At 36.7% G+C, this 10,568-nt stretch overlaps 1 non-coding gene across 1 annotated transcript; it reads right to left on the bottom strand.

Moving 5' to 3' along the window:
• Window positions 1-9,441: 9,441 nt before the first annotated feature.
• On the bottom strand, window positions 9,442-9,547 carry LOC141705750 (small nucleolar RNA R71). Its single transcript, XR_012568469.1, has one exon. It is a non-coding gene; the product is annotated as a small nucleolar RNA R71 (small nucleolar RNA).
• Window positions 9,548-10,568: the final 1,021 nt, after the last annotated feature.

Below are 10,568 nucleotides of genomic sequence, written 5' to 3'. Positions count from 1 at the left end.
CCTGCCTATAGAGCCTGATTGCTTCTGCCAGTTCATCACTTGTAAGGTTGGCCATGTGCTCTTCGACCATCGGGACATTAGGTACTTGTATTGGTTCAACTCAATAAGGCTTCTGGCGTCCCTGGTGTTACAATTCTCTCATGACGGGAGTATGTGCAATGGTTGCTCTTGGAACACTTCGGCTCCTGCATCAAGGGCCTGGGAGTGGTCCGACTCATGGACCTGAGTACTAGTAGATGGTCTCCCAGAAGTATGCTTTCCTGGTCTGCCATTTCTCAACAATACCAACAACTAAAACAATATGATACAGAAAGTATCGATCTAAGGTTGCTTTTTGAAAATTACAAAACTACCCAGAATAATAACAAGCACTAACAAATAGCTTCCTGGGACTAGTTTGAACAATCTTCTGGGACTACTCACAATGTGGTAGAACAAGTATAGCAGGGTTGTAGAACACAAAGAAATATTCAAACTAGAGCCAAATCGGGGTTCTAAAACGATCAAAACTAACAATAGCACACACAAACGTGGCTGAAATCAACGAAACGGGGCTCACACAAACGTGGCCTAAAATAATAAGCACACACAAACGTGGCTTAAATCAACGACATTCATGATTATGAGAGAGTTTGGTTGCTTGGATTCTTAAAGTTAAATAAATGGACTCTTTCAAGAGCTTATTGATGAAGGTGATCCAGGGGCACCGAGACACAAGGATGGAGACGCCCTCCTTCTAGCACCAAATGATAACTCCTGGTGGCGGGGCCGCTCCTTCGACGCCGTGCCTGGATCCTTCGCGCTGCGGAGGTGTAGCTGCGGTAGGGTTCCTACAAACAACACCGGAAGGGGGGTTTGGGTCCCGCGGCGCCTCCGGTGTGAGAGTAAGAACTCGCTTTGGGGAAGATGAAGATAGATATGAATGCAAGGTGGCTGTGTGTGTATGAGTTATGAGAGTGATTAACCCTAAAACCTCACTTCTTGGGCTATATATAGCCCAAGGGTAGGGTTTTGGGGTTGGTACCTTTAAATCGTAGCCATTGGTTTTGGGAGCGGAGGACACCTGGCTGGAGTGATTGCTTTACACGTATCAGTGTGACTGGCTGAGGAATGTTCTGAGGATCCTCCGACACGTGCCCTGATTATTTCATGATTGATGTGTGACAGTTGTCCCCATCATGTGCTTGGGCCAATATCTCACATGCTGGGATTTATCAAGGTTAGGCTTGCGGGACTTGGCGAGTCAGGACTGGTAGTTTGCAGGACTAGTCCTTCCAGGAGCTGCATGGAGTTAGGAGTCTCGAACTAGTCCTTCCAGGAGCTGTATGGAGTTAGGATTCTAGGAATAGTCCTTCCAGGAGCTGCATGGATTTAGGAGTCCCGGACTAGTCCTTCTAGGAGCTGTATTGGAGTAAGGAGCTAGGACTAGTCCTTCCAGGAGCTGCATGGAGTTAGGAGTCCCGGATTAGTCCTTCCAGGAGCTGCATGGAGTTAGGAGTCCCGGACTAGTCCTTCCAGGAGCTGTATGGAGTTAGGAGTCTAGGACCAGTCCTTTCCAGGAGCTATATAGAGTTAGGAGTCCGGGGCAAGGCCCTGCGGGAGCTGTATGTACTATCAAAAGAGATATACAGAGTTCAATTAATCTGCTACTACAAAGTCCTGAACTGTTTTGCATTGACTTCCTCTTTTTGACTCACCAATTAGGAGTGCACTTGTACACATCTACTAGAGTCCAATTCCAAGTGTAATGTGCATCAGGTGCCTAATATGTCGTAATATCCTCAAGTCTCATCACTGGTGCTATCTGTTAGATACTGCTTCTGATAATAACCTAGCATCCAGTTTGGCCTTGACCCTCGTAACAATGCCATTGGCATCTAGTATTTACTTTCTGGTTATCCTTATACCAATTACAATATTGTCATTTTGGTTTGGATACCAGCTTCCCTATAATCTGCTTGTTCACTGATTGAGTTCATCTTACTTTGCAATCACCCAATCAATCCGGATCTATCAGAGCTTCTGTAACTTTCTTAGTTCTTCCTTAGATAGATAACTAAAGAAATACTCATTCATACTCAGTAGCCCTGCTAATCATTACTCCAGCACCATCTGAATCACTTAAGAACTAGACTCTGGGAATAATTGACATCAAAACCCTTTGTCCTCAGCAGATATGTTCTTTAGTGTCATCTGATTTTCAATGTGGTCTAGTGTCTGACTAGTTGATCCTTCTTTTGCTCCCCCTAAGTTGTTGCTGGAATTTCTGAAAATCCTTACCCTTGCTGACTGGATTCATTGAAGTAATGAGATGTGTAGATATACTGCCATTCTACTGCTTGGATATGAATTATCAATGCCATTAATTTCTCTTGTAATAGCTTGGAGCATTGAGTTGTTGAACTGTGCATTTAGGCTTTCAATCATCTTCTGTTGATCAACCACAAATGCCCTGTAGGTTGTAGAGTCCACTGCGTAGCCAAGGAAAATATCCTAACTATTGAACATTCTCTCCAAACACTTTGAGGTTATCCAGTGTTTGCTTATGTTGGCCATTAACTCATTAGTGGTCTTCATGTATACATCCAGATCAAGGCTTGATCTTACTTGTTACAACCTGTATTGACTGCTTCAGTCCTTTGATATTTAGAAAGTCTTGATTAGCTTGATATTTCCCTTGTAGCTTTAATCAAGTTCCGGTTCTTCCTTTGTACCACTCCATTATGACATGGAGCTTCCAGTGCTGAATATATCTCAAAATATTCTTGATGTTACAGATATTAATCAGAACTGCTTCTTGAATTCAGTCCCATTATCTGATCACAGGTCACTTCTTTTACAGTTGCTTCCAGCTTGATCTTCTTTGATGTGATCAATCACCATCTGTGATATCTTGTCTTGAGAGTGCACAAACAACAACTTTGTTTGATAAGAGTAGTCAACCACCATCACTGAGGTATATCTTTACTTTGATGTGATGTTGTCTTTGACTTCTCTTCTTGACATGCCTCACATTTACCATCTTCTGAATTCAAGATGAGGCAGTCCTCTCACTAGGACCTTTTTATAAAAGAGTTCCTTGAGTTGATGTTCAAGGGTGAGAGCTTCTAATGCCATAGCTAAACTTTTGTCAGATGAAGCTTTATAGTAGAAACCATTGACTTCACCTTTTCAGAGTTTCCAGTCTAGCCACGAGCATTTTCTTTCCTTACTCTAAGAAGAGCAAGCTACTCAATCTTCCTACTTCAGATGAGACACTAATCCTTCATTGAATTGACATTTTGTCCTTTGATGCAGAACTGTTTGATAAGAGGATTTGTGCCTTGATTCCCCAGCAAGGAAGTTGCTTCAACTTCATGATGACATCCCTTTATTTGTATAGCTTTGTTGCATAATGAAAACCTTTGCTGTCATCTTCAAAGATTATTGACGGAATAGGTTTTGTCAATCACATTTGATTGTAAGGCTCTTTCTTTGATCATATGCATTGAGTATGAATTACCAAGAATAGATATGAATCAATTAACCTGTTATATCCTGCACTCACAAATGGATTACAGTTCTTGGTACCCAACTTATCAGTTTGGGTTCCAGATGGATTAGAGATATTATTATAAACAGAGATAACAGCAGTTGCAAAACCTTATCATGCTAATTCTTATCTTTGACTGACCATTTTCTCCATTTAAATACCCTTGACAAATTTGTCTCTAGGCTAAGGGAAAATGGTTCCAACCTTACATAAGGAGGACTAGCAGTCTTTGCCCTATAATAATTCTAAATATACTTTTTCTATAATTAATGCAAGTACTAAAAGATGCATTCATGGCATAAAAATAAGCAAGCATTGTATTAAGAATACATGGCATTCATTCGGAAACATTACACATAAGAATTAAGCAAGACAGGCATGATATGGAACAAACAGAATTAACAATTAAATCACTAATTCTACTTAGTCCAATCCTGTTAAAGAATCTCATCTAGCTATCTCAATCCAATTATAAACTAATACATCTTAACAAATAATTCATATCAAATAAATAAATCACATTATAATAGGATACAGAAGATAAGCATAAACAAAGGTCTTAAGTGCTGGAAAACTATATACCTCACTAAAGCAATTAATCATGTTCAACAAATATTCAAACACATATTTAAGATCATTTATAGTAACATGCACAAGTAAACATCATTCTTAGTTACCGGAAAAATAATCTAGTGAACTAATTCAGCATTATCTATGTGTGATGCTCTCATGCTTGTGTGAGTGTTAAACATTTAACCACTAAGATTTTATCAAGCATTGAATATTGAAAACAAATTATTGCAGTGGTTCAAGAAATTGAAACCTGAAATATGTGAGTTGGATCATCTTCAGAGATTGCTATGAAAGCAAGATATTCATGATTCTCGTCATCTGATCCATCCCAACTCTTTCCCGTGCACTATAAGTTTTGACTGGCTACTTCCCTAAGAAAACATTCCACCTTTGTCTCAACTCTTCAACTGAATCCCTACTCATCTTTGTTTGTCAAGCTTCTTGTTCTGTTGTAGCAAACCCCTGATAGTTATTTGACACATATGTCTTGTCAAACCTGTAGCTATCAAATCTTGTTTATGTCCCGATCTCAGTCTTGTAATCACCCCTTGAACTGAATCTGTAAGAATCTCTGCTTCAGAATAGATAGGCTTGATCCTTGGATGTAGTTTATGTATTCCTTGTGGATCTAATACGACCAAACTTCCCTGACAAGTGAAACACTGCCCTGACGTCCAGTCCCTCAAGTAATTCTACTTAAGCTTCTTCTGATTCAGCTATCAGTAACTCTTACATTTTGTCCTGAGGTTCCAACTATACTGCATGTAACTGAGATGTTTGTATATCCCCACTATTCTCTCTGACCTCCACAATTCCTGCCTGTATGATCTCATTGATTCCCGGATAAATGTAGCATTGGTACAAACCACTGTGTGACTGTATAATCTGGAATCATAGAGTTGTCTTAATCCACTTTAAAAGCTCGGAGAAATCCTAAGTCTACCAATACCTTGAGTACCCTTAATTTAATATTTAAGAGAAATTTAAATTTCCAATATTTTTAATTTTCTTAGAAAATAAATTAATCAAAAATAAATGTTTACGTAAAATCTAATTTTCAAGAATTTTGAATTTTCTTAAAAATTAAATAAAACATAAATTATTATTTAAGAAAATTTAAATTAAAGAATTTTAAGTTTTATGGAAATATAAATTAATCAGAAATAATTAATTAAGGGGTTATAAACTTTTTGCAAACCATGTGTGGCGACGAGTTGTCTAAGGCGATCAAATAAAATCTTCTGTGCGTCGCCTTTAATTCTTGTGTGGCGACCATGGTATTGATACAAATCGTCATAGAAATTCTATTGCGATTAAGAGGAAACCATGTGTGGCGACTGGGAAGCAACTCGGCTGTGGCGACAACAAAATTCCCTTCTCTTGCGACCAGGCAGAGTTGTTTTAGTCTTAGCTGAAGCTTCCAAGCAATTGACGAAAGGATGTATTCACTTCTTGCGCGTGAGATTACTGGAAAAAACCCGCGCGTGACTTACACTGCCAAGCAGATTCCTCGCGCGTGCGCTTCAGGAGCTGAAGCAAGCGTGACTGCTATGTTTTTAGCGTGTGCGCAAACACTGATGTTTGCTTGTCTGATTTCCCTTTCACACGACCAAAACTAATCTAATTTTATATGCCTTCTGTTTTAAACTTTCTTTTCCAAACAAACAATTAGATTGGAAATGGCAGCTAAATTCCGAGTAGATTCTGGTAGCAACAAACAAAAAAAAAATACCCGAAAAAAAAATTTACTTAAAAATTCTTATTTACAACAATTTAAATAATAAATTAATTCAATTCAAATTTATAAAATAAATTTATTTAAATTAATTTTATAAAATAAACTTAATCAATTTTAAATAATAAACTCATTTAAATTAAATTCATAGAATAAATTTCCTGAATTAAATTTATAAAATAAATTATGTAAATTCGAATTAATAAAATAAATTTATTTGAGGATCCTGATTTGTGTATCAATCAGTCAGCTCTGATACCAATTGTTAGGTCCCGAATTATCGTAGAGGGGGGGGTTGAATACGATAATCACTAAATTAAAAATTTTTTCGAATCTTTAGCGGATATAGATTTAGTGTTCGGTTAGTGTTTTCGTGTTCTTGAGAGTAATATTTTTTGGAACGATAAAAACTAGGAACACAAGATATTCGAGGAAATATATATTCGTATATAAATCCTCGAGGGTGTTGCTACACTCCGGTAAATAAATTAACCGGTTACAATCTAAGTCCAATAAATTTCCTAACTACTACAAAGATTTACAAATCAAATCCTATACAATAATCTAGCTTTTGTTTATCTAAGGATTTAATTACCGGGTAACGATTATAATGCCCCTAAGAATATACAAGAGTTAAATCGGGCATTATAATGTTACTCCTGTGAGAAGTTAAACGGATATTGAAGATGTCGGAGCTTCTCTGTAAATCAATGCTTCTTGTTTAATCAGCTCTCTTTTTGTTGGAGAAGAAGATAAATAGAACTACTTTCATCTGCTGCAAAGTGTAGACTTAATACAATAAAATGTGTGGTTGAGAATGAGTGAACTCTGTGGCGTCAACTTTTTCTGTGGCGACAGGGAGGCACAACTTGTTTATTGTAAGGTGACAAAGGGGGAGGGGGAGTCTCTGTGGCGACAGGTACTATACTAGTACAACAATCAAGAGTTTAATAAACTAACTCCCCTGTGGCAACCACAGGGGCTACCAGTTTATATTTATATACTAAACCAAATCAAAGGCAAACAAACAAACTACATGTACTCGTTTGTTTGTTTATTTCCATTTGTTTATTTTCTTTTTTTTCTTTTTTTTTCTTTTCTTTTTGTTTTGTTTTCTTTTTTTTCTTTTCTCTTTTTCTTTTGTTTTCGTTTGTTTTCTATTTTCTTTTTAAGTTTAAATTGTAATTAAATTAATTTATAAAATAAACTAAAATATAACTTATATAAATAAACTAATTTAGATTTATAAAATAAACTTATTTAAAGTTTATAAGATAATCATTTAAGTTTATTAAATAAATTATATTAAAGTCCATTAAATAATTTATTTAATTTAACAATTAAACTTTGAGCTTCGCCAGTCCCCTGAGCTGTTTAGTTGTATACCCCGCGCACCTCTTCTCGTACTTTAACAGATAAACGTTCAATCCAAGTACATTCCTCAACTTAACAATTCTTCTATAAATAATACCCAGATTCCTTTCACGAGCTGTTGACGCCTAGTGCAACAGGTCTGGTTTACAAACGACTAACCCCGATTCAGGTCTTCGTATTATAGCCTTGATTACATTGTTAAGCTTGCCTCAACTTTATTGCTTCGAACACTGACTGTCAATAAACAAATATACTTTCACTGGAATCCTTTCTGGTACTTTAGACAACGTCTTCATTAACCTCTATCAATACACTATCTTCAATTCTTCAGATTCCTATGCTTCGAACACTGTCTATCTTCAATCAATGCCAATACACTGAAATCTTCCGGTAGCACTTGTATACTGAATCTTCAACATTTCTGAAACCCTGAAAGTCTTTAACCTTTGTTCTTCACTGAGGCATGATCATATTAATGAACTTCTTTCAGTGACCTGTAAACAGACTTTCAGGCCTTCTTCTAATCTTTTGATTCTTTGTATTTGCCTTGTCTTCATTCTTCCTGATTTCTTGTGTAGACGTAGTATTATTAACCTGTCCTGTTCTAGTGTTGTTATCGTGTTAAGTTATCACGTAACTGTTCATACATCTACGCAGTCTCACCAACACTTTTACATATCGAATCCGAAAATAGGTTACTAAGCGCTAAGTAACTATATGACGATACAATTTTAATACCAGATTTGGATAATTATAAAAACAGAGCCTCTTATAAAATAATTTATACTAAAATAAGGTGATAAATCTCGCCTTTCGGGAATAAGAGTTTTATCGATCTATAAAAATAATTAGCGTATCGAAAATTTCACGTCGGGACTCGTACGGGTCAAACCGTACTCCAGATCGAAAAATCAAAACATAAAAACTGTTCAGAATCATCAGATTGGGTTAGGAAGGAGTTTTCGGAAGCGTTTCGGGTTGTAAAAACGGAAAAAACGGTTTGAAGTGGGATGATTTCTGATTCCAAAAAGTAATTTTATAATTACTTAAAATAATCATTATTAATTCTATAAATCCTTATAAAATCATGTAATAATCCAAAAATTACTAGAAAAATACCAAAATTATCCATATTTAATTCTGGATAATTAGAAAGTAAAATATCCTAATTTTATCAGATATCAACACCCAAATATTAATATCAATCCTCAATTAATTCATCAAAATTCACATAATAATTATTTATTGATAAAAATAATTACATAATATTTCTCGGACGTTACAGAATCCCATGTTTGTGTTATATATTATTCAATTCTCTTTAATCTCTTAGTTAATGTTCTCTAGTATAATTTCAATAGTTAATCGTAGTATAATCAAAACCCAAATTGTTATTCCTCTTAGCATTGAATAATAGCCATATCATTGTTGCATAAGTGCATAAATCACAAAGTTAACCTAAACTAGTCTCTACGGGAATGAACTAGAAATAATTCTATATTACTTGCGATCGCGTATACTTGCGTGAATTATTAGCGCATGTTTAGCGACTAACAAGTTTTTGGCGCCGCTGCCGGGGAGTTGGTGTTAACTTTTAGTTTATGTGTTTGTCGTCATTGATCGTTAAATTTCATTGACTCGGACATTGTTACTTACCTACTCTTTTCCCTTGTCGTGTTTCAGGCACTCTAGCGAGCATGTATGTATACGCGTTCGCGGGCTCGTAAGAGAACTCTGGATCAAGCGGAGGAGGAAGCTGTAGTGATTCGAAGGGAAGTTTTTGAGGATGAAGAGAAGTAAAGAAGAAGAGAAAGTGGAGGAACCAGCTTTAGTAGTGATGGGAGATCAAGCAGAAATTCCTAAGGCTTTGATGGACTATTCTCAGCCTAAAATTAATGATATTTAGTCGAGCATCATCAGACCAGCCACCTCGGCTTACACTTTTGAGATCAAGTAGAGCATGATTCAGATGATACAGAACTTAGTTCAGTTTGGGGTTCTCCTACAGAAGACCCCAACATGCACATCAGGGATTTTATCGAGATATGCGACACTTTCAAGTTCAATGGGGTCACTGAAGATGCTATCAAGCTGCGACTCTTCCCATTCTCTCTGAAGGATAAAGCAAAGTTCTGGTTACATTCTCTACCACCAGGGTCTATCACCAAATGGGAGGATCTTGCTCAAAATTTTATCACTAAATTCTTTCCTATAGCGAATACTGCTTACAATCAGGAATGCTCTTACTCAGTTACACAACAAACTAGAGAATCTCTGTGTGAGGCGTGGGATCGATATAAGGAGATGCCAAGGAAGTGCCCATACCATGGCATGCCTGATTGGATGATTATAAACTGTTTCTACAATGGTTTGGGCGTACAGTCAAGATCTATGCTCGATGCAGCATCTGGTAGAGCCTTATGGGCCAAAAGCTATAATGAAGCTTATGAGTTGATTGAGCTCATGGTAGCTAATGAATACCAGAATCCTATGCAAAGAATATTGCAAGGCAAGGTAGCAGGAATTCTGGAAGTAGATACAGCTACTGCTATAGCTGCTCAACTTCAAGCTTTGACGATAAAAGTGGACTCTTTGGCTAATTATGGAGTTAATCAAATCACTAGTATTTGTGACCTTTGTGCGGGGGCACATGAAACTGAGCTGTGTGCTATTTCTAGCGAATCAGCACAATTTGTGAGCAACTTTCAGAGATCACAGCAGCAAGCTCCAGCCACTTATCATCCCAATAACCGCAATCATCATAATTTCAGTTGGAACAACAATCAGAATACGGTGCAATAACCTTATCATCCATACACAACAAAGCAGTATAACCCTCCTGGTTTTCAACAACCGCAATATGCCCCTAGGAAATAACTTCAACTTCAGCAGTTATCGCAAGCTTGTTATTCCCAGTGGACTAACAATGAGATTTACAGAAGGGGGGTTGAATGTAAATCTCAAAACTTTTTCAAGTTTTGAGCAGTTTGTAAGACTAAGTGTTTGAGTGATCAAATGTGTGTGAATTGCTTGGAGCTGATGCAGACAGATATATATTCAAACACAAATGTAATGAACACAAAGAACTTAAAAACTTTTCTGATGGATTTGTTGTTCCACCAGAGATGTGTTATTTCAGAAAATCTGTGATTCAAAACTAAATCACAGCTGCTTCCTAGTACAAACTAGATGATTTTCTCTCTTGATATTTCTAAACAGCTCAGGGAAAATTCACATCTAATTACTAGCTACTACTTGGTTTATATAACATCAAGTTTACAAGTGAAGACAAAGATAAAGTACAATAAGACAATAGTTCTCCACTTGTTTCTGTTCCATTTTTATCCAGTGTAA

Source organism: Apium graveolens, unplaced genomic scaffold, assembly GCF_009905375.1.
Source record: "Apium graveolens cultivar Ventura unplaced genomic scaffold, ASM990537v1 ctg965, whole genome shotgun sequence".
Classification (NCBI taxonomy): domain Eukaryota; kingdom Viridiplantae; phylum Streptophyta; class Magnoliopsida; order Apiales; family Apiaceae; genus Apium; species Apium graveolens.
The sequence above is the reverse complement of the archived record's forward strand: the minus strand, read 5'-3'. Positions and strand labels throughout refer to the sequence as shown.